Raw genomic sequence first — 24,565 nt, 5'->3', positions numbered from 1 at the left:
TAAACATCATTGCAAAGAGTGCAGAGTAATTCCAGGAGCCGAAAAGAAAAGAACAGGTAGTTAATTGGCACTGGGCAATTAAGGATGGGGCCCGGGAACATCACGTGGAGAATCATTGACCAGAAAGGCTCCGCAGAAATCTGAGAGATACATCCTGGTTGCAATTATCGGTTCAGCCAGGTCTCGGGGGCCCCTGGACAACCTCGGTGATCACGGTGACAGCATGGCTCCCATCTGCAGCTCTTTGATGGCTCAGCTCTGTGGGCACAGACAGGGGCCTTCAGAGACCAAATCAAATGTGTTTGGGAGAGGACAGCGCGGGAACTGGGGCTTGAGGAGGACAGCCAGAACTGGACTCCGCATGCTTTCGGGGTGGAGTGAGGTGCTCCTGGAACCCAGGGCGTGGTCTGGGAGCATAGCTACCACTGGGCAGAGCAGCAAGTGGGGAGGAAGGGCGGGAACCTCTAATCTTCTCCTGCTCTTGAACCTCTCAGCCTGCCTGCCTGGAGACGACAGTCCAGCAGAGTGGAGATGTCACGGTTATGAGAGAAGAATCAGTATCAAACTCCTAAGTCCTCTCTGAAGACATCTGCCCCTACCTCAGAGGACCTCAGCATCTAGAGAGCTCCTTGGCGCAGTACCGGGGTGGTCACTCTGGACACTGTTTCTCAAGGTCTGGCTGCATCCCTGCTGTGCCTACCAAGAGGAGGGCTCTGCCCAGCAATCCATGAGCCCCTTTGAATGGCACAGGTCTCCTCCTTCATGGCTTAGGGCACAGGGCTGTGAGAATATGTCTGATTGGGACCTAAGCACGCTTTGTCACCCCCTAGCGACCCCTGGAGTTGACATGCACACCGCAGACGACCTCTGCCTTACCAGCCTCCCTCCTTGAGTCGTCGTGAAGGAGCCTTTTGTTCTGATGGACCAAAGAAAACCTTCACATCACTGCTGGAGGGGGAGGGGGTAGTTCACTGTTGAAAATGAACTAGAGCCCCAAAGGAGGGTGTCCTTGGGGGTCTACAGTTGACCCCAAAAGGATTCATTTTCATTTCTAAGGAGCACGTATGATATGAAAGGGCTGCCTAAGGAGAGGCTGCCGTATTCACTTGTGCTCCCTGAAACAGCTAGGGAATGCCGTTGCCACTGTATTCCACAGACTCGCTGATAGAAAAGAACCACCTGGAAAAAAGGGCAACCCAAGACCCTTGCACTGCCTCTTGGCTGCTGCCCCACTATAGGGCCCAACACCTACATGTCATTGATTTCTTCCCAAACACCAAGCCGGGCAGACTTCAGTGAACTCTGGGATGCCGGCATGATTTGCTTTGCTGTTTTCAACAAGATGACGCCCTCCATGAAGCACAGGCAGTCCTGGGCCCAAGTAGCCACAGGCTGTCCTTGCCCAATGACTGCCAAGGCTGCAGGCCACTTTCTGCTTCTCGCCGATGCTCAGCTGGCCCCAAGGCCACGGCTTAACAAGCCCCAGTACAAGTGGACGGAAAGGAATTTTCTCTTCCCTCTGCAAAGAACGTGAAACTGATCAAAACAATCCTGAGAACTCAGTTACCCCCACCCCACATCCAACATCACGAAGGAGCAAATTCCACGTAGAAAATTGTAGTCAGACCCTTTAGCTGTGCTAAGCTCAGTCATGTCTGGCTCCGTGACCCCACGGGCTGTAGCCTGCCAGGCTTCTATGGCCATGAGATTTCCCAGGCAAGAATACTGGAGTGGACCGCCATTTCCTTCTCCAGAGAATCTTCCCGACCCAGGGATTGAACCTGTGTCTCTTCTGTCTTCTGCATTGGCAGGCAGGTTCTCTACCACTAGTGCTACCTGGGAAGCCCTGAGTTCTACCCAGAGGATAATACCATTTCCATGGATCACCACCCAGTTCTAAGTTCATCTTTATCCTCACACTTTCAGCTCTAAGTCTCTGAAATTGCAGTCAACCAAAGAGGAACCTACTGTAGGCGCTCAGTATTTATCATGGTATTATATATGAAGAGAAACTGAAATTACTGTCTAAAATAAATTTCTCCAGGAGGAAAAGTTAGTATTATGTCTTTTAGAATTTAGGGTTAGGGTAGAATTACAGATGAGGTTAGAGTTACGTGTAACCTATTAAAAGAGGGCCTTCTTTAAATCCTTAATCTGGGATGAACTGACGCATGAAAGTTTTCTGGAGGTAAGGATTGTATTCTTTATCCTAATGGGAAGAAGGGGAAGCAGCCTTGATGCTGGCAGAGCTGAAACACGGGGACTGTGCTCTCTCCCCTTCATTCAGCCATCTGTCCTGCGTGCCAGTAATGTCCCAGGCACTGGGAATGCAGATGCGAGCAGAAGGACAGACTTCAGCTCTCATGGGACTTACAGTCTCCTTGGGGACACAGAAAACAAGCCGATAAATAAGAATGATACTTAAATCTGATGGCAAAGCACATGGGGAGAAACAGCAGTAAAGAGAGGATTTACCTGAGGTGAGGAAACAAGTTGTATTTTGTTTTTTTTTTTAATTTATTTATTTTATTATTTATTTTTGGCTGCCTTGTGTGTTCATTGATGCATTTGGGCTTTCTCTACTTACAGTATTCAGGCTTCTCATTTCAGCAATCTTAAAGGAAATCAACCCTGAATATTCATTGGAAGGACTGGTGATGAAGCTCAAGTCCCAATCCTTTGGCCACCTGATGCAAAGAGCCGACTCATTGGAAAAGACCCTGATGTTGGGAAAATTCAAGGGCAGGAGGAGAAGGGGGCGACAGAGGATGAGATGGTTGGATAGCATCACTGACTCAATGGACATGAGTTTGAATAAACTCCGGGAGATGGTGAAGGACAGGGGAGCCTGGCGTGCTGCAGTCCATGGGGTCGCAAAGAGCTGGACACGACTGAGTGATTCAACAACAGCAGAGCACCGGCTCTAGGGCATTAGGGCTTCAGCAGCTGCGGCACGCAGGCTTAGTTGCTCCAACACATGTGGAATCTTCCCAGACCAGGGATAGAACCCACATCCCCTGCATTGGCAGGTGAATTCTTACCCACTGGACCATCAGAGAAGTTCAAGAGAGCACAGATTTAATGGCAGCGATCAGTGGGGGAAAGGTTCTGAATCTCTCAGATCCTTGATTCCGGGTTTGAGACTTCTGCCAGGTTGGTCTCCATGTGTTGAGACCGTGGGCACGGGATGAAGAAGTAGGGGCCGTGGGTGTCACAGGCACCCAGCTCAGGAGAGACGTTCAGTAGAACAATGCCCGTGACATTTCTGATCTACAGTACAGTCCAGAATGCGTCTCAACATTTGGAACACCCCACTCTCTTTGGACTTCCCTGGCGGCTCAGATGGTAAAGCGTCTGCCTACAAGGTAGGAGACCTGGATTCAATCCCTGGGTCAGGAAGATCCCCTGGAGAAGGAAATGGCAACCCACTCCAGTACTCTTGCCTGGAAAATCCCATGGACGGAGGATCCTGGTAGGCTACAGTTCATGGGGTCGCAAAGAGTCGGACACGACTGAGCGACTTCACTTTCGCTTTTTCACTCTCTTTGCCCCATCCCATCCAACCCACACCCCCAACTCCCTGGAAATCAAGGAGCCGTAAGATGCCCATGATATAATGTCAGAACTGTAGGTTCGTGTATTGAAGGGGTCAGCCAGTTACGAGGCAGGTAGTCAGCGATTCGTTCTAGAAATGTACACTCAACACCACAGCTGTTATGGGACAGCAAGTCTGAATCACCATCCAGACTCTGTCGGAGGAACCGGGGGACACAGACTAAATCACAAGGCGATGGTCAGTGAACACAGGAGAGCACAGTCGGCCAAGCGGAGCTTACAGTCTCTCGGTTTCAGGAGTCCCTGGAAAGTCTCACACAGAGGTGATACTGGGCCTGGGTTTTAAAGAATGAATATGAGGTTTTTCGGGCTAAGAAGAGATGGAAACGCATTCCAGGAGGGGAGAACGGCAGGTGCAAAGTCACCGAGATGGAACAAGCCCAGAATGTCTAAGGGTGGCCAGGTCGGTCGGTGCGGCCTGAATGTGGGGCTGCGGGCAGAAGGCACAGGAGAGAGTTTGAGGAGATGCTGGGACTGGACCACGCCTGTGACCTTCTGAAGCGCCACACGGGGCTGCTGGGGCCAGCCCTGCTTCCCACAGAGACCCTCGCTGGGACACGGCAGGGGCCACGCGGTCCTCCAGAGGCAAGATGAGGTCTGAAGTGAGGCAGGGCAGGGGTGTGGGAGAGGGGCAGGATGGGGCAGGAAGGATAAATCTGAGACAGCGGCCTTCCGGAGGGCAGAGGCCCATTAGTTTTCTATTGCTCCAATACCACATCCGCATAAAACTGGCAACTTAAAAATGTGCATCTTCATTATCTCACAATCCAGACCTGGCTTCACTGACCCTCTGCTTGGGTCTCACCAGACGGCAGGCAAGGCACCCACGAGACCGGGGTTCTCATCAGACAGTTTGACTGGGGAGGGATCCGCTCTGTTACTCACGGGATTGTTGATATGAATTCAGCAGCTGTGGCTGCAAAGCTGAGAGCCTCCGGTTGGAGGAGGCTGTCCTCGGTTTGTGGAAACACCCACGGTCCTGGCCGTGTGAGGACCCTCCATGTGGCCACCTGCATCAGTGTGCTTCCACCGGCTTCCACCACCTCAGTATGACCATAGCGTGAGAGAAACTCCGGCCAGACTGATGCTACAATCCTAGGTCAGGGAACCACAGAAGCACATACCTCGCGTTGCCTTGGCTGGAGTCTAGGGTCAGAAGCAAGCCAGAACCCCACCACACATGGCAGTGGCCAGGGACCAGGGGTCAAAGGCCCCTGTTAGAGTCTGCCCACTCAGGGCGGGCCCCCGTATTCACTAACAGTGTGGGGCGGGAGCAGGGGTGGGGGAGAGTTCCCACTCAGGTGCTGAGCATCACCAAATCGGAGCACAGATCTTGTTCTCGTTGGTGAGATGGAGACCAGAGAGACACATGGCCGTGGAGGACCCACTGACGCCAGAAGGACGGAGGGACTGACAGGTGAGTGGGGCTCAGCCAACGTGGGCAGGCAGAGCCCCTGCTGACCCCCAGATACTCTCCAACCACAAATACAAATTGTTTCCTGCCAGGACCCAGGAGGGAGGGTAATCAATACGGCTGCTGGAAGAGACTACACGTGGCATGATTCCACGGATGTGAAATGTCCAGAAAAGGCAAATCTCTGGAGACAGAAAGTAGATGGGTGTCTCCCTGCGGGTGGGGAGTGTCTTCCACAGGGCCTTGAGGGATCTTTTGGGGTGGATGGAAGAGTCTTAAATCTGGATTGTGGTGATGGTTGCACAACTCTATAAATTTACTAAAAATCACTGATCTGTAGACCAAAAACGTGTTCACTTTATGGTGTATAATCTGTAGCTTGATACTACTGTTTAAATAACACAGATGCTAAAAAAACACTGAACGTAGTCGGTGCAGCGGTGCAAGCAGTTGGATGATGCCCTGTCCACGGTGACACAGGCCTCTGTGCCTCCCAGGAGACTCTGAGACAATGGGGCTGGTGCATCTCAAAGGGAGTGAGGGTGTGTGTGGGGGAACCTCTCAGACCTCCACTTTCAGGATGAGATGCACTGAGTGAGTGTCCCCTGGGGCAGCTATGTCCCCTTCACCCACCCAACAACCAGGTCCTGAGAACCAGTAGTCATCCTCACGGTCCCTGCCCTGGAGCCAAACACTGAGTCCTTCATGTGGACACTGCTCTCCAGAGGAGACGTGGCCACAGGACCTGCAGGAGCACCAGCCCTGGCCTGGACCACCCCAATCGACGGGCAAGTTTGTCTTCTTGGTGCTGTCTGAGCTCATCAATGTGCGGTGTTAAAACTGTGGTCACTCAACCCCAAACACATGACATTTGAGCCCAGCTTGTCCCCAAACTCATTGACTCATTGGAAAAGACCCTGATGTTGGGAGGGATCGGGGGTAAGAGGAGAAAGGGATGACAGAGGATGAGATGGCTGGATGGCATCACCGACTCAACGGACATGAGTTTGGGTAAACTCTGGGAGTTGGTGATGGACAGGGAGGCCTGGCGTGCTGCGATTCATGGGGTCGCAAAGAGTCAAACATGACTGAGCAACTGAACTGAACTGTCCCCAAACCCCAAACACACAATGAGTCCAGTTTGTCCCCAAAGTAAATTCCCAAGAGGTGAGGCCACATATACCCACTCCTCACTCCCTCCTCACTGCCTCCCATCTCATAATGAGCCTTTTGCCCTCCACAGACCAGCATCCCATCTCCACAGACCAGCATCCCATCTCCATAGACCAGTATCCCATCTCCACGGACCAGCAGCCCATCTCCACAGACCAGCATCCCACCTCCACCGACCAGCATCCCATCTCCACAGACCAGCATTCCGTCTCCATGGACCAGCATCCTGTCTCCACAGACCAGCCTCCCATCCCCATGGATCAGCATCCCTTCTCCATGCTCAAGTTAACCAAGAGAATCAGGTAGCCATCGAAATCAGAAAGTTGACCTTCCTCGCAACACAAGGAAAGGGTGGTGACCAGAGGGAAGCTATTGAAGGGACTCAGCCAGCGTACATCATGGGTGAGTCATGATAACAGTACTATCTAATACTTGTGCAGCCTTTTTTAAAAAAAAAAAAAAGGTCTTTGGCTGCAGCAGGTCAACTGTGGCATGTGGAATCTTTAGTTGCAGCATGCAAACTCTTAGTAGTTGCATGTGGGATCTCATTCTCTGAGTAGTGATCAAACCCAAGCCCTGTGTTTTGGGAGGGGGGTGGGCAGAGTCTCAGCCTCTGGACCACCAGGAAAGTCCCTCATGCAGCCTTAATAAGGGTCAGCACCACTCAGAGTCCTTTGCATATACTGGGTTGGGAAAAAGTTCATTTGGATTTTCTGTACCATCTCACAGAAAAATCAGAACTTTTTGACCAACCCAATATTTACAGTGTCCATTACCACATTTGTTCCTCCTCACAAGCTGGATGGGACCCCCCCATGCCCTGTTTTACTGAGGAGAAAAATCCAGGCTCAGAGCCCCACCTCTCCTGACACAGGCCTACAAAGTAACCTCCAGCCCATGTCGCCCAGGACCCTGCCCGTGCATATTCAGGGCACATCTCTACAACCTGCACATACACGGGAAACTCCCCCCAACAGGACTGGGAGACACCTCCAGGTCCTCCCAAAGGGCCAGGAAAGTCACTGCAACCCACACAGGAAGCTTCGCACCCTTTGACCTAGTAAACATCTTTAATGCGCTCAACTCACCTGTTTCTAGGGTTAGAAACAGGTCAAAGCAAGTTGGGGAGACAGTGGAAACAGTGAGAGACTATTTTTTTGGGGCTCCAAAATCACTGCAGATGGTGACTGCAGCCATGAAATTAAAAGACGCTTGCTCCGTGCTCGCTTCAGCAGCACATACATTAAAAGACGCTTGCTCCTTGGAAGAAAAGTCATGACCAACCTAGACAGCATATTAAAAAGCAGAGACATTACTTTGCCAACAAAGGTCTGTCTAGTCAAAGCTATGTTTTTTCCAATAGTCATGTATGGATGTGAGAGTTGGATTATAAAGAAAGCTGAGTGCTGAAGAATTGATGCTTTTGAACTGTGTGGTGTCAGAGAAGACTCTTGAGAGTCCCTTGGACTGCAAGGAGATCCCACCAGTTCATCCTAAAGGAAATCAGTCTTGAATATTCATTGGAAGGACTGATGTTGAAGCTGAAACTCCAATACTTTGGCCACCTGATGCGAAGAACTGACTCATTAGAAAAGACCCGGATGCTGGGAAAGATTGAAGGCAGGAGGAGAAGGGGACAACGGAGGATGAGATGGTTGGATGGCATCACCGACTCAATGGACATGAGTTTGAGTAAACTCCGGGAGTTGGCAATGGACAGGGAAGCCTGGTGTGCTACAATCCATGGGGTTGCAAAGAGTTGGACACGACTGAGTGACTGAACTGAACTGAACTGAAAGCAAAGTAGACTCAAGACTGCATTACAGCCGCACATTCCTGCGAAGCATGTGAGGTGCAACCAGGCTTTAGCAATCTTGGTTGCAGAGGACAGTAGTCTGGGACTGAGGGGAGGAGGAGAGGGACTCACTCCCCAACCTGAAAGGAGCCTGGCGTGGCTTGTCTGAGGCCCTAATTAGCGAGATGAGACTGCTGCAGCCCCCGGAAGCCGCGTGACCTGCCCAAGGTGAGTCTGGAGTCATGGGAGGCCGCAGAGGGCCCCATGCCCGTATCCGCCTGCTGCTCTCTGTCTGATTAACTCGTAGCTGAAGGCGGAGCTGTTGCTCAAACACCTGACAAAAGTCGTTTCCAGCTAAGGGTTTCTATTTAGTCCTTACACATGGCCTGTGTATTTTCTCTCCCGGAATTTGATATCTTGGGAAACCTGCCAAGGACTGTTCACCAGGGAGAGCGAGAATGTGAAACAGGAAGGAAAATCAGAGGAGGAAGGTGCTGGCGCTCACAGCAGACCTGAGCTGGGGACCTGACCTCTCGATGTCCCTGGGTATCCAGCCCAGGGTGGCGCCCCGCAGTATTCATGCAGCCCGACCAGCCCGCAGACCCTGAGCAGGCATCACCCTGCTTCACGGGGGTGGGGGGCTCCCCCCTGCACCACAGATGCCCCTGTGACACTTCTTCAAGTGTGGCCGTGCCACCCGCTGACCGAACCCTGGACTGCTCCTCATATTGTTTCAGAAGCAAATTTTCCAAACTCCTCAGTCAGTAAGCCTATGTCCAGAGTGAGATTGACGGCAATTATCATTGTCAAGGCTCTTTCATTTTTTTTCAGAAGGATGGCTTCATCTATTACACCGTGATGGATCAGGATGAGGTCTGGAGACGACAGGACCCATGTAAAATAACAGTACGACGTGAGGTGAGGCGTTGCCCGGGGTCTCAGGCCCAGGGGTTACAGCATGCCTTTCTTTCTTTCTCAAGTATTTCTTTGTCCATTCCATGCATCCTCTGGGGACCTCGTGAGGACTGGACACTGAGAGGTGGTACCTGCTGGAGGTGCAGAGTCCCACACTGTCCCCAGGGACTCAGATTCAGGGAACGGTGTCTGATACTCGGCAGGCCTGATGCACTCACTCTGGGCATCCACATGCCCTCCCAGGAGGAACCCTGGTCCCTGCAGGCAGGGCTGCAGGGAAGACAGCACAGGATGGAGGAGGAGGAGGAGGAGGAGGCTCCAGCAGGAGAGAGCGAGGGACCCCACTGAAGGAAAGGGGAGATTCTGCCAAACAGAAGATGATGGGGGCTCCCAAAATGAAGGGGAGCCCCCAGAAGAAAGGAGGGGAGGAGATAGCCCAAGGTGAGGGGGGGACGCATCTGAATCCACAGAGACCCGCTCTGGCCCCGTAGACCAGACCAGGAGGAAGAGCTGTGCTCAGCTGGGGCTTGCAGGTGACAAGGAACAGCCGCCTCCAGGACCCAAGGAGTCAGCCATGTGTCCTGGCTTAGCATCTGCCGGCCCAAAGGGGAAGAGGACCAGGGAGGTCCTGCCCAGCTCAGAGGAAGAACTGGGCGACCCTGCCAACAGGGACCTGTCCACGCACCAACGCGTTCCTCCCCCACTTTCCTGTCTGGCCCTCCATGCCTCACTTTCTTGAGTAAACATTCCCATCAGAAAATAGAACCATCATCTCCACTATGGAGTTTATTTAGCGTAGTCCAGCCCCAGCTGAAAACCCAAGGAGACCGTTGTTCATATGAGCCTCAGCTCGTATCCAGAGTGTGGGCGAGATCACAGCCCTGGTCCTCCCCGACTTCCGTGGATTAATGTATTCCACATACAATCTTCTCCCGGTCAGGAGGGAATCCAGTTTCATGGAGGTCCTTTTAGCGGAGGATTCATCAAACCAGAGTATATGCACATGGTGTGAACCTCAGATCCATCATCTAAGCTGTTGGTTTTAGTCGAAATGTCAAGAAATGATTTAGTATAAAATCTGCCACCAAAGCATTTATTAAAAAATCTTTTGCTGCTCTTCATCTACAAACATTTACTACCCTGCATACAAATGTCAGCGGTTCAGCCTAATATACTTCTTCATTTATTTACTGTTCATTTCTGCTGGATAGAAGCCAGAAACACGACTTCACCCGGCGACTGCGGCATGTCGCAGGGCTGGAGAGTGCATCTCGCCAACCCTGATGTCAACTAATCCATCTTATCGGGACACTGTTGGGTATGAAGGTCGCGCCTTCTTTTGGGGGAGTGGAGTCCTCCTCACACAGAGGTTTTGTTTAAAGATGGAAGTTTATCAATGTATTACCAGGACTTTCTGGAAGAAGTAAATAAATGAAATGCAGATTTGACAGCTAAATGTTGACCGTAGGAGGTCGACTGTGCTTTCCTGCACACACAGAAAGTGTAAAGGAAAATGAACCCGCCGATTCCCGGCCTCACGGCTCACAGACCCTGGACAGTCTCCTGTGATCGCGTTTGGTGTTAAGTGAATTCTCCAAGTCGAGCACATTCCCACGGAACCGACGGAATCCTGCCGTCGGGAACAAGGCCCTCCCTTGAAGACCAGAAAGCAGGGATCCTGCCAGAGGCCTGACTAGCCTGTCGAGGTCACACAGCTGGTTGGTGACAGCAGCGGCCCTAGAACCTTGGATTCATGGTTTTCGATTAAACCTGTGTCATCTGGCTGGGCTGCAGGGGAGGGAGAGGGGATTCCAACAGCCAAGAGTGCGGCCAAAATAAGCAAACAAATATAGGCGGCTGAAACTCAGGGGGAGCTTGGATTTCAGAGCCTCAACTGTAAGCAGCGAAAACCACATTTCACCTCCAAGTAACCCTCATCTGCTTTCTATCTTCCAAAGCTGCGCTGGTCACGTCATCCTTGCAACGGGTTATCGATGCCTTTATGACAGGACCCGTGTATTCTAAATTGTCAAGGCAAGCATCCAGCTGTTAAAAAATACTCCGAAGAAGAATGGGTTGCTGGCAAGGAAAGCCAGGAGAGATGTCCAGATGCGCTGGCCACGGGGACGCCGACTTCACTATAAATGCACCCCGAGGACCAGGTTCGAAATCCAATGATAAACACACACACACTTGTGCTCCTTGCATCTGGGGGTGCCTCCAGCTCAGCGCTGGAGCAGACTGGACCGGCCCTCACTCCCCACAGGTCCCGCACCAGCAGCGATGTGCTCAGGCCAGAGTTTGGCCTGCTTCCCACTTGATCTGCTCTGCAGATCAAACGGGAGCAGAGGGAAGCCACAGGTCAGCAGGCCCGAGCCCCAGAGAGCTTCTTTAATACCTCCTGGGGCGAGCCGGGTTGGGGACTGGCTCTGGGTTCACAGCAGTCAGCATGTGCCTGCATCTTGGTGGGCACAAACCCGGAACCCCCTTCTCCCCACATCAGCCCTGCATTTCTATTTAATTCCCTTTTCCTGAATTCCTCTTTTCCTCTCTCTCTCTCTGACTGGCCTATGTGACGAAAGAGCAATTCTGGACATTTTACTGAACTAATTCACTCAATCCCCCACTCCCTTGGACTCGAGGAAGCAGATATGCCTGTTCAGATGGGCATGTTCTTCCTTTCCAGCCCTTCCCCAGATCGAATGGTTCTGGAAACCCTGAGCTGTGTGCCTCCACCACAGACCCACAAGCTCAGAGAGCCGAGGCTCTGTCCACCGTGTTCACCGTTCCATCCCAGGGCCCAGGACAATCAAAAAGTGCAAGTGCAGGGGCAAACGAAGTCCCATTTCACAGATGGAAAACCGAGGCTCTGAGAAGCTGTGGATCCCAGGTCAGCCCAGGCAGGAGATGGGAGTCAGGACCGGTGAGGTCAGGAGCCATGACCTTCATCTCTGTCTGCTCTTTGGCAGGACCTGGGAGTCCCCAGGCTGAGTCTTTGTCCTCCCAGATGCCACATTCAAGGGGCAAGCCCCAGGCATTCCTCTATATCAACGCAGGTCATTTCAAGAGCGTCCAGCTCTGCTCACGAACTTGGTGCCTGCCTCTCCCGGCTTATCCTGGACAGGGAGCTGTCTGGGCTTCGGTGCCACCCTGGCCCTACCCCTGGGGGCAGGCGTGATCTCAAGCTGCTCCCAGCCCATCTCCGAGGGGCTTGGGTGCCTGAGCACCCTCTGGAGTTGCCTGACTCACGTGAGCTATTTCTAGTGTGAAATACATTTGTAGCACTTAAAGAGAGCAAGCTCAATTATTTAACTCTACCTAGGTTTAGTTCAAATATAAGAGTTCCAGTGTACATCTGAGACTTCTGGGAAATTGATTTTTCTGCTTAAGATCATTTCATAGGGTTTAGCATTTAAACCAAATCGGGCGCAAACTGATCTCCTAGTAGATACTGAGCTTGTTTTCTTTGTTCTAAAGACCAGCCCGAGAGAGTCCTGCTCCCACCCCAACCCTCGTCATACACACTTTATGACTCTAACAGACCACGGCCAGCCCACCGAAAGTCATCTCTAAGGCAGCCAACTCTGTCTTCTCTCAAGGAGGGGCTTTCGGAGCCGCGGTGCCAAGGGAGGGCCCAAGAGGCGGCAACAGCATTTAGCACTCAGCTGACCTCCCATCCACCCTTCCAGGATGCCTGCTGGAGCCAAGTGTGTTTGGGTTTTTTTTTTTTTTTCCTATTTCTCAGCCATTTTCAAGTGATTTCTTTAATTTCCTCCTGAGAGTAAAGCACTGATTGACCAGGGATTTCAAACTGAAACCTCTCATCAGCAAATACCACTGACAGCTCAAGATGGAAAAACATCCCTGAAGCTGATGTTGAAGTCCACAATTAAATTAGCCAGTGGGAGTCAGGTGGTCTAATATTTAATGTAAACTGCTTTCCAGGTCCTTCGGAGGAGAAAGAAACTGTGTGATCTGATCCTGCAAGGACAAATGGTCTCAAATAACTTCCCAAGGATGACGCCTTTACCAGTAGAAATGATGAGATTTTACATGAAGAGAATCTGTAAGTCTGTTTTTTAAAAAGCAAGGGCACACAACATTGTAAGTCAACTATATTTTAATTTAAAACAGAAAACAAGAACAGCAAGAGGGTGTGGAAGGGTCAACACACCCAGTCATGGAGTCCCCAGTCCCATTTTCCTGCAAATCATCCCTGGATGAGTTTAAATAGGGCAAAATAGTACAGACATTAAGGCCATACTAAAAAGTTGCAGTTATTCTAATTAAAGAAGAAACAAGAGACTGGGGTGAATGGTTGGGAAATGGCTTTGTAGACAGAATTCAAGCAGAATCACTCCAGAGTCAGGGACAGAGTGAGCTGGGTGCTTCTCGAGCCAGAGGTGGCTCCGTGTGTGAACCAGGTGAGTGCTGACCCTCTCCTGGTGGGAAGTGAAGACTCAAGGACAGGCTGTGGTCTAGCACACACGGGCCTAACCCCTCCCACACACAAGCACCCAGTACATGACAGTTACTATTACTTAACGTTGTTATTGTTAGCACATGTAAAGCGTGCAGTACTGTGACTGGCATATTTATTTTTTTCTTTTTGGCTGTGCAACGTGATATAGACAATCTTAGTTCCCCTACCAGAGATCGAACCCACACCCCTTGTACTGGAAACACACAGTCTTAACCACTAGGCCACCAGGCAAGTCCCATGGCTTGTGTGTTTAAAGGGAAAAAAAGCCACAAGGCCGGTTCCCTGCGCCCCCACCTGCCCGTCTCCTCTCGCAGGTGAGATGGAATCTGAACACCTAAACTTGCCTGTGAAAGCCTCCGGTGACCCAACAACCAGCGAAAGCCTTCACCTTATGGGTGGCTGCAGAGCGGGGCTCAAGGACAAAGCCGGGACGGGGGACCGTGAGGTCTCGACAGCATCATCCACTCGACCCAGGCCACAGGGCTAGGCTCGGAGACCTGCCCTTTAGAGTGATGGTGTCCGACCGAATTTCCGTGATGACAGAAGTATTATTCATCTGTCCTGTTGGACCTGGTGGTCACTGAGCCCTTGAAAGGTGGTGAGTGCCACTGAGGATCTGGATGTTCACATTTCATTTTAATTAATTTCTTTAATCCATTGATAATGAATCAGCTAGTTGCTTGTGTTTAAACAGCTAGCTCTGGCTGGTGGATGCTGTATTGGAAGTAGCCTGGATGGCTTCTTGCCAGGAGGGCTGGCAGGTCTGAGCCCCAGGGTGGTCTGAGATGCTTACAGACAGTAGGCAGGAGGCCACTGCTTGCCTCCTCTCCCCTCCTCTCCCAGCTCTCCCCGACCCTCCCACCACCGAGCAGGATCTCCTCCCCTAGGCTGAGAGCACACACAGAGCTCTGCAGACCCCAGCTTCCAGCCCCTCCTGCCAGGGGGACCCAGAGGCAGCCAAGCCTGGCACAGTACTTGATGCTGCCAATTAAAGGGCCTGGCTGGGCCCCATGCAACCCAGGCAAGATCTCAGGATGGCTCCCACACCCCCCCAGGCTGGTAGACACAACCAGGTCAGCCTCTTTGCCAGTCAGCCCACATCCTGCTCCCGTCAGTCCTGCTTGGTTCTCAGGAAGCCCTGCTGCCCTCTGGGGCCTCCGTGCAGGTGCTGGTGGCACAGACAGGCCAGAGTGGCTGCCAGGCCCACTTCTGGAGGCCTTACAAGCCCGCCAGCACACCCTTACACAGTCCACACGTGCTCACACACATGTGCATAAATCTGCACCAACACACTCGTGGGCAGCCAGGTGCACACAGGTACACACATGTGTTCACAGGCATGCACATATGAACACATGTTCACACAAGCCTCCTGCTCACACACACTGACCCTGATCTCAACAGCAGTGACAAAGTGAGATCAGTACTTATCCTACGTGAGCCTTGACTTCCTCATCTGAAAAACAGGGATAAATCAGTTTTTTAATAGTATTTAAAAGGGTAAGTAATAGTATTTACCCTTTTGGGTTGTTGTGAGCCTTAAGTAAGATCAGAGAGCATGGAATGCACAGTGGTGATGATGGTGGTGGAGGTGATGATGGTTGTGGAGGTGATGATGATGGTGATGATGATGGTGGTGGAGGTAATGATGGTGGTGATGATCATGGTGGTGGTGGAGGTGATGATAGTGGTGATGATGTTGGTGGTGGAGGTGATGATGATGATGATGGTGGTGATGATGATGGTGGTGGAGGTGATGATGGTGGCAGAGGTGATGATGGTGATAGAAATGATGGTGGCGGAGATGGTGATAATGATGATGGTGGCGGAGGTGATGATGGTGGTGGAGGTGATGGAGGTGATGATGGTGGTGATGATGATGGTGATGATGATGGTGGTGGCGGAGGTGATGATGGTGGTGGAGGTGATGGTGGTGATGATGATGGTGGTGGAGATGATGATGGTGGTGGAGGTGATGATGGTGGTGATGATGATGGTGGTGGAGGTGATGATGGTGGTGATGATGATGGTGGTGGAGGTGATGATGGTGGTGATGATGATGGTGGTGGAGGTGATGGTGGTGGTGATGATGGTGGTGGAGGTGATGATGGTAGTGGAGGTGATGATGGTGGTAATGATGATGGTGGTGGAGGTGATGATGGTGGTGGAGGTGATGATGGTGGCAGAGGTGATGATGGTGATGGAAATGATGGTGGTGGCAGAGATGGTGATGATGATGATGGTGGTGGAGGTGGTGATGATGATGGTGGTGGAGGTGATGATGGTGGCAGAGGTGATGATGGTGATGGAAATGATGGTGGTGGCGGAGATGGTGATGATGATGATGGTGGTGGAGGTGATGATGGTGACAGAGGTGATGATGGTGGCGGAGATGATGATGGTGGTGGAGGTGATGGTGGTGATGGTGATAATGATGGTGGCAGAAGTGATGATGGTAGTGATGATGGTGGTGGAGGTGATGGTGCTCATTAAGGTGACAAGGAGCAAAGGTGACTCCTGGCTGAGCTCCTTTCAGAAGCTGCCCGGTGGTTCTTTCAGTTTGGCCGTGGATTTGTTTTCTCTCTGCATATTTCCAGCACCTGAGCTCATAGGCTCTCACTTAGAGGTGGTTCAGGAAACAGGATGAGCCCAAAATTCTGAGACTGGTTGCATGGATGAGGGTCAAAGCTCAAACAAAGTTAAATTTCAAAGGGCAGGAAATCTAGCACAGTTTAGAATTAAGGATGGGGCTTCTCTGGTGACTCAAATAGTAAAAAATCTGCCTGCAATGCAGGAGACCTGGGTTCAATCCCTGGGTTGGGAAGATCCCTGAAGAAGGGAATAGCAACCCACTCCAGTATTCTTGCCTGGAGAATCCCATGGACAGAGGAGCCTGGCGGGCTACAGGGGGTGGCAAAGAGTCGGACACAACTGAGCAACACACGCGCACACACACGTGTACACACACACACACGCCACGCACACGGGGTTGAGGACATGGCAGGCCACAGGAGGAGTTTAGAAAACCCGGGAGTGGAATCACCTCCTCACTGGCCCTTGGCTGGAGTCCCTGAGGCTCAGGGACAGTCCCTCCTCGTCACCTGAGTCTCAGCGTCCAGGGTGAGGGGCAGCTCGGAGCCGCCCAGCATCATTCCTCCCAGGAGACCCCTCCGGGCCTGCAGGAGCATCTCACAGCCCTTCAGTTCTCAGCACAGGTTTGCTCGACACACACTCTCCCCCCTCACCTCACCTGGCCGTCATCACCTGGGCCTTCTGCTTGTCCCTCAGGTGACTTCTGGTTTCCACGCCTGAGCTGGATGCTCTTCCTGTATTCACCCCATTATCAAGGAGGCTGGAAAGGGGCTGAAGGTCATTTCATTCACCAAAATTCCTCCTAGGGACAATGCTCTTACAGGCTCACCTCAGAGATACTGCAGGTGTGGTTCTAGACCATCACAACAAACCGAACATTGCAATACAGAGAGTCACACCAAAATCCTTCTGATTTCCCAGTGCACATAAACATTGCCTTTACCCTATACTGTTCTCTGTTAAGTGTGCGTTAGCATTATGTCTAAAAAACAGTATACAAACCTTACTTTAAAAACTTTTATTGCTAAAAATGCTAAACATTATCTGAGTCTTCATCAGGTTGTAAACTTTTTGCTGGTGGAGGGTTGGACATATTGTGAAAATTACCAAAATATGATACAGACGCAAAGTTAGCAAATGCTGCTGGAAAAAATGGTACCAAATGGATGCGCTCAATGCAGGGCGGCCACAAACCTTCAATCTGCAAAAATCACAATATCTGTAAAGTGCGATAAAGTGAAGCACAATAAAATGAAGTGTGCTCATACAGAAGAAATACCCTGGTAGGTCACTTAGGGTGGAGAGCAAGCTCGCGGAACAAAAGGACTCAAAGCTGCCCGTGAGGGTGGGGTCCGGGCACTGGGGGGGCCCTTCCTTATGCTGAGTGCTGAGTGCATCTGCAAGCTTTGGGGGCAAGAACTGGGGTCAAGCTGATTAAGGAGCTGATTGCAATCGCATGGACTGTAGCCCGCTGGCTTCCTCTGTCCATGGGATTTTCGAAACAAAAATACTCGAGTGGGTTGCCATTTCCTTCTCCAGGGGATCTTCCCAACCCAGGGATCAAACCCACGTCTCTTACATCTCCTGCATTGGCAGGCAGGTTCTTTACCACTAGTGCCACCTGGGAAGCCCCAATTAAGGAGCCAGGAATCCTAATTCCCAAGGGAAATCCCCAAGAGAAGCAGTTGGAGCAGCTACAGAGGGTCCAGAGAAGACTCCAGGGAGGGTGTGGCAGGAAGGGCCTCGGGCAGTGAAGTTGTTCCCTGAGTGAGCAAGGCAAATCCCCGAAGAAACCGTTCCTAACCTGTGTGAGATTCACTCGGGATCGTGTGGAGACGATACTTCTGGAGAGCCAACCACAGCCGCCAACACCACGACTGAGTTTTGCTGCCAGGAAGAATCAGGGCTGAACCTCGGCCATTCAAGTCACACAATAAAGGGTCAGCTGCCACTTGGGTCCCAATTCCAGCCTCTGTTTACTCCCCTTTCTGTGTCATGCGAGTTGAATTGTGTCACCCACCTTCCCCCCAAAAAATGTTCAAGTCCCCTGGGACCTGAGAATGTGAACTTCTTGGGAAACAGAGTCCTTGCAGATGCCATCAGGCGGCGAGGAGGGCCTCCAGGAGTAGGCTGGGCCCTGTTTCAGCAACAGGCTCACTCACCAGAAGAGGAGAATCTGGACAGGCAGACGCAGGCAGGAAGAGTCCCATGGAAAGAGGGAGGTGGAGGCTGGAGGGATGCAGCTGCGAGCCAAAGCACGCGGCATCACCAGGAGCTCAGAGACCTACCAGGCTCCTCTGTCCATGGGATTCTCCAGGCAAGAGTACTGGAGTGGGTTGCCATTTCCTTCTCCAGGGGATCTTCCCGACCCTGAGATTGAACCCGGGTCTCCCACATTGCAGGCAGACACTTTACCGTCTGAGCCACCAAGGAACAGGATAGATCTTAAAAATTCTCATCACAAGGAAAACGACGTGTAACTCTGTGAGTTGAGGTGTGTCCCCTAGACTTACCCCGGTGATTGCCTTGCAAGAAATGCACAATCATGCCCTTCCATCATTCGCCTCAAACTTATACAATATTGAATGTTAAATTACAGCTCAATAAAACTGGGGGGGGGCCACGGGGGCCAAGAGAGGACCTCCTATTATGTGAGTGTATCCAGTGGATGAAGAAGGCACCCCACCCGCACTCCTACAAAACAGCAGGAGAGTCAGAGCAGCTGGAAGTCTCCTCGTTGAATTCCAAAGCAGAAGGGCTAAGCCACAGCCTGCGGGCTGCATCTGGGCACTGTCTGCTTTTGTACGGCCCACAAACTAAGAACGGTTATCACATTTGTAAACGGCTGAAAAAAATCAGAAGATGAATAATATTTCATGACACATGAAAATTATCTGAAATTCACATTTCAGTGCCCATAAATAAAGTTTTATTGGAACAGGGCCACGCTCGTTCATTTACAAATTGTCTGCAGCTGCTTCAGAGCCTCGGTGGCAGAATGGAGTAGCTGAGACAGAGAGGGGAAGGCCTGCAAACCAGAAACTCATCATCTGGCCCATTACAGAAAAGCTTTGTGGATACCTGCTCACAATGCTTTAAAGGACCCTTCAAGGTACTGCTGTGGGCCCAGCCACACTCACCGTCCACAGATGAGGGCATGGGCAGCCTGGGGTGGACAAGCGAAGCACAGCATGCTTTTCCAGGAGAGTTCCAACATTTTCTTACACCACATACTGTGAAGATGGCTAAATGACCTGCACACACACAGTGACCCTTCTAGAGAAGAGAGAAGAGAATCTGCTTTGTCTACCTGTGCTCAGTCACTCAGATGTGTCCGACTCTGCAACCCTTTGAACTATGGCCCGCCAGGCTCCTCTGTCCATGGGATTTCCCAGGCAGGAATACTGGGGTGGGTTGCCATCTCCTTCTCCAGGGGATCTTCCTGACCCAGGGATCAAATTAGTGTCTCCAGTGTCTCCTTCGTTGCAGGCAGGCGGATTCTTTACCCACTGAGCCACCAGGGAAGCCCTGATATTTTGTCTTCCTAAATATAATTAGAAATTATTTTAGAAAAAAAAAAAAAAACCAGCACTGAATATTTGGTGACCTATAATAGTCATCTCTGTGATAGAGAGATCTCACTCTCCATTCAGAGGATTTTGGGGTTGGGAGGGGTTGGCATCGTGAGTTGACAGCCCCTCAATCACTCTAGGCAAAAGACTCAGGAGACTACTTGGGAAAAGCCAACGGCCAGCAGAGTCTCCTCTGAGCTCCAAGGGACCCTTTCTACCTTCACTTCTGACACAGCCATGGACTCCCAAAAAAAAGCAGTAGGTAGGAAACAAGCATCTTAAAAAAAGAAGATAAAGCCTTTTGCAGCAACACAGATCACATTGAGTGAAGAAAGGCAGAGAGAGAAAGACAAACACCATATGATACCGTCTGCATGTGGAATCTAACAAAAGGGGACAAAGGAACTCATTAACAAAACAGAAATAGATCAGACATAGAAAACAAACTACGGTTACCAAGGGTAAGTGAGGGGAGGGATGAATTTAAGACTGGGATTGACATGTGAACACTTCCATATATAGAACAGATAACTCAGAAGGCCTTACTGTGCAGCACAAGGACCTCTGCTCAGTCCTCTGCAATAACCTATAGGAAACGAGTCTGAAAGGAGTGAACACATGAATCTGCAGGACTGATCCATTTTGCTGCGCACCTGAGACTAACACAACAGTGTAAATCAACCTGACTCCAACAAAAATTAATTAACTTATCATGGAAAAAAAGAGTTAAATAGTAAGTAAATAAAAAGAGAAGTTGAGACTGTCACCAGAGAGCGTAGTCTTAGGATGGTCCAGTCGGTGTTTCTTGAAAACACTTCTGTTTTGAGCACTGTAATTTGACCCTAGATACAGGAACGTCAGAAGAGAAAACCCCGGAGTCAAATCGGGCAGAAAGCAGATCAGGTGTAATTTTCTTTTGCAATCTGAACAAAAGGCATTTTCTAACCAAACCAAATAAGGGGGAAAAGAGTTATATAGATAGATGCGGAAAGGCACCCATAAACGTGCTTCATGCGAAGTTTCAAATGTCTCAGTGACAGCTCTGAGAACCTGTCTGGGGATCATTTTGTGGAGAAGCAGTCAGAATGCAATCAATTAGAAAAGCAAGAAGGATGTATGTTCTGTCATTTTAGTGGGAAAATGGCTGCTTGATTTTCCTTGGCGTGCTCCCTCATAACCACTTTGAAGACCTCTCAGCTGAGAAGGGGAATCCACATCCCGAAGCTTCCCACATGTTCCTCCCATCAGCTACAAGTTCATCTTTCATCTGTCTACGTGGAGCACAGAGAGTATGCGCTGACAGCCTGGAGAGGCTTGCAGCCCCGCCTTCACCGCAGCACTCAGGGTGCCCACTGTGCGTGCTAAGTCACTCCAGTCGTATCCGACTCTCCGTGACCCCGTGGACTGTAGCTGCCCAGGCTCCTGTGTCCATGGGATTCTCCAGGCAAGAATACTAGAGTGGGTTGCCATGCCCTCCTGCAGATCTTCCTGACCCAGGGATCAAACCTGCGTCTCATATCTCCTGCATTGGCAGGGGAGTTCTTCACCACTAGCGCCATCTGGGAAGCCCAGCTCTCAGGGTATCTTTGAGGAAATCACATCATCTCTTTCCTTGTGCCTCAGTGTTCTCACCTGCGTGATGGTAGTGAAGCCCCACCTTGCTTCCTCCATCTCGGGCTGTGGAGTAGCTACTGAGACTGAAGGAGTGAAGTTTGTTCAACAGGAGAATGTTCTTGTATTTCTCTGTGAGTGATGAATGATGCGTGCGTGCTCAGTTGTGTCCAACTCTTTACGACCCCATGGGTTGTAGCCCACCAGGCTCCTCTGTCCATGGGATTTTTCTAGCAAGAATACTGGAGTGGGTTGCCATGTCCTCCTCCAGGGGATCTTCCCGACCCAGGGATTGAACCTATGTCTCTTGGTGCCCGGTCTTGGCAAGCAGATTCTTTACCACTAGGGCCACCTGAGAAGCCTGTATTTCTCTCTGAGTCTAACAAAAAGGAAGACCAGAGCAGGCTGGAAGGCACTTCTGAGTGTTGATACACGTAGGTGCCAGTGTGTCTATTCAGCCTGAATGAAGACTGCATTCAGCACAAGGACACGGGTGGGCGGCCGGCTCAGCACACAGACAGAGTGCATCTTCCGGCCACTCGACCCTCCAGGAAAGTGTGAAGGGCCTAGAAGCCTCAGAGTCTGTTTTTCTGCTGCCTCCAGCCATAAAATACTCACAAAACATCAAGAAAGCTACATTGACACAATCCCCCAGATAGATCAGAACAGGAGAGAGATTTTCATGGGCAGAGGGAGCCAAAAGCTGAATCTTCCTAATGGTCAGGATTTATATCAGCCCAGAGTATCTTAAACATCTCAGCTCCAGCAAAACATCAGATAAAAAGTGGGCCAAGTCGTTGGATTTGTGAGGCCATCTGAGGGCTTGGCCAGGCCAGGCTCAACTGAAAAGAGCAACATTGGAGGAACATCTCATTGGCAAGGGCTACTGTGGGCTTGCATGACCTATTATCCTATGATTTGAGATGTTTTAAATGTATTAAACATTGGTTTCCCCCCCCCTTTTTTTTTAGAAATTACACTGACAGAGGCTTCCTTAAATATTATTTGAATAAAGCCTCATTACTCACAGTCCAAAGAAGTTCATTAGAAGGAGATGGCTTTGGAAAGGAATCAAGAAGCTCGTCTTTCTTCTCAGCAGTGAATTACATTAGCTACTTCCTAGTTATTTAAATCTTGAAATAAAAGATGTAAACGCTACAGTGACATCTTAAGATCATTGGAAAGGCAGGTCTTGCATGCACAAAAATGCCCAGCTGGTCTGCAGATAAAACAGATTGATAATTAGTTGCAAAATGTAACATTTCATCAAGAATATTTTGAATAATCCAATTTATCTTTGTCAGATATGCAGCACATATTTTTCCGGGGAGCAGCTTTGTTCTTTAACATAATATTATAATTTCAGGCTGCTAATGAAGGCGCCCGCCGGCCGGCCGGGCCTTGATGTGCGGCGTGGCGGGGAGCGCGCCGCGGCCGGGGGACCCGAGCGCCCGAGCGCGCCGCGCCCCGCTGCCGCCACCTGCGCGCCGCGGAGCGGGCTGCGGGCCGCGGGGCCGCGGGCGATCAAAGGGCCGGCGGGCGACGGGGAGGGCGCCCCTGGCGGGCAGAGCGCAGGCCGGCGGGCGGGGGCTCCACCGACTCTGGCTTCTAATTAACCGATGAGATCGCGCGCTCCCCGACCCCGACCGTGATGGCGAAGGCGGGTGGGCGCGCGTGCACGCTCGGGGGTGGCGGCTGGGCCGCCGGGCATCCCCACGGGCGCGCCCCGGGGGTGCACCCTGCGTGGCCTGAGCGGGGATGGGAAGGGGCAGGGAGGGATGCCGCCGCCTCCGTGGTCCGCAGGAGCTGCAAACTCATCTTCAAGGGCTCTACGAACCCCTGGTGCCAGGAGACAATTAAGGCCCACGTGCTGGTCGATCCTTTCTAGGGGCAATTTATCACTTTACATAAGGCCTGTTGGAAACGCCAGGATGCCCGTGTTTACATGGATGAGTGGGAGCTACTTAGCATAAAGTCTGGAGAGCCCAGGAGGAGGCAGCCTCCTCTTCAGACGGAGAGAGGACGGAGCGCTCTGGAAGAGAGCCCCACTGAGATGCCTTCAATCTACAATGTCCCCCGGCGGGCCCTGCGGCCACAGCACGCCCCGGTCACCCACACCCCGGGAAGCACAGTCAAGTGAGAAGAGGATGACTGGGTGCAGGTGAGGTGTTGGCAGAGCCTGGAAATTCACCGCAGGAAAGGGCCGGGAATTTGGCAAAGCAAACTCCTGGGCCAAGAGTATCCTTTGCTTTTGTCTGCACAAATAACCACCCCCTACATGCTATGTGTGGCCAAGTTTCTTTCGTTTAAAATGTATCATTTCAGCTCTCTGACAACCTAGAGGGGTAGGATGGGGTGGGAGGTGGGAGGAGGCAGGACAGGGCGGGGGCATCCATATACCTGTGGTTGATTCACCTTGATGTGCAGCAGAAACCAACGCAACATCGTAAAGCGATTACCCTCCAATTTTTTTTTTTTAAAGAGAAAAATAAAATGTAGCATTTCAGCCATGTGTTTGCAAACCAAATTCTCCATTGTTCTACTCCTGCTGGAGTTGTTTGGTGATATTTCGTATTTTCAAAAATAAATTCAATTCCTATGCCAAGATGACAGCCCTCTACGCCTCAGTTCAGAAATCCTGATCAATAAGAGACGGATGCTCCCCTTATTGTCGCCATTTGAAAGGACAGTGCTACCTGTGTCCAAACATCCTGCAGCCCAGGTTTGATGACCCCGAAGTGTCCAGGAGGCAGACGTTCGTCACGATGCTGATAATGAAGAATAGTAAACTTGAGTGGATTCAGCAAATTCAGAAGGCTTTGAAAGATTGACCTGCTCACAAGACCAAGCCACGGGGTGGCTCAGAAGATCGCCCCACGAGGAGGTCTTCTCTGCATTCCCTTACTTCCACTCCTGTAGTCCAGGAATATTTCAAATACTTGGCGGTCTCGGGGACCACAGTCAGCACGGTGGGCTGAGTCTATTGATTTCACCTCTCCTGCTACGTGCATTCCTTAAAGTACATGGTGAATATCATTCAGCCTGGGGAGGGCCTGGCCTTCAGAAGGTGCTGACCAGTCAAGATGTCCCTTCTTGCTTCTGTCCCTTCCAGGCTCGTTTTGTTACCAGCCTTCCTGGGTAATTATGTCTCTTATCCAGACGCAAATGTCAGTCCAATGTCATCTCTTTTCCTGGGTAAATTCTGACTGTTCTGATGGTCTCTGGGGTTCTGATCACCTCATGCTACCCTTGGAGTCACATTTTCTTCTCTGCTCTCCCTTTTGCAAAGCCACTGGAGCAGGAGACAGCCTAGAAAGCTCCAGAGGATGGGGGGGGAGGCCAGGGTCCCTCCGGCTTCTCCGCCTGTCCCCGGAGGCCCTGCATCACCCCGGCTC

Source organism: Dama dama, chromosome 15, assembly GCF_033118175.1.
Source record: "Dama dama isolate Ldn47 chromosome 15, ASM3311817v1, whole genome shotgun sequence".
NCBI classification, from domain to species: Eukaryota; Metazoa; Chordata; class Mammalia; order Artiodactyla; family Cervidae; genus Dama; species Dama dama.
This window is presented reverse-complemented; position numbering follows the sequence as displayed.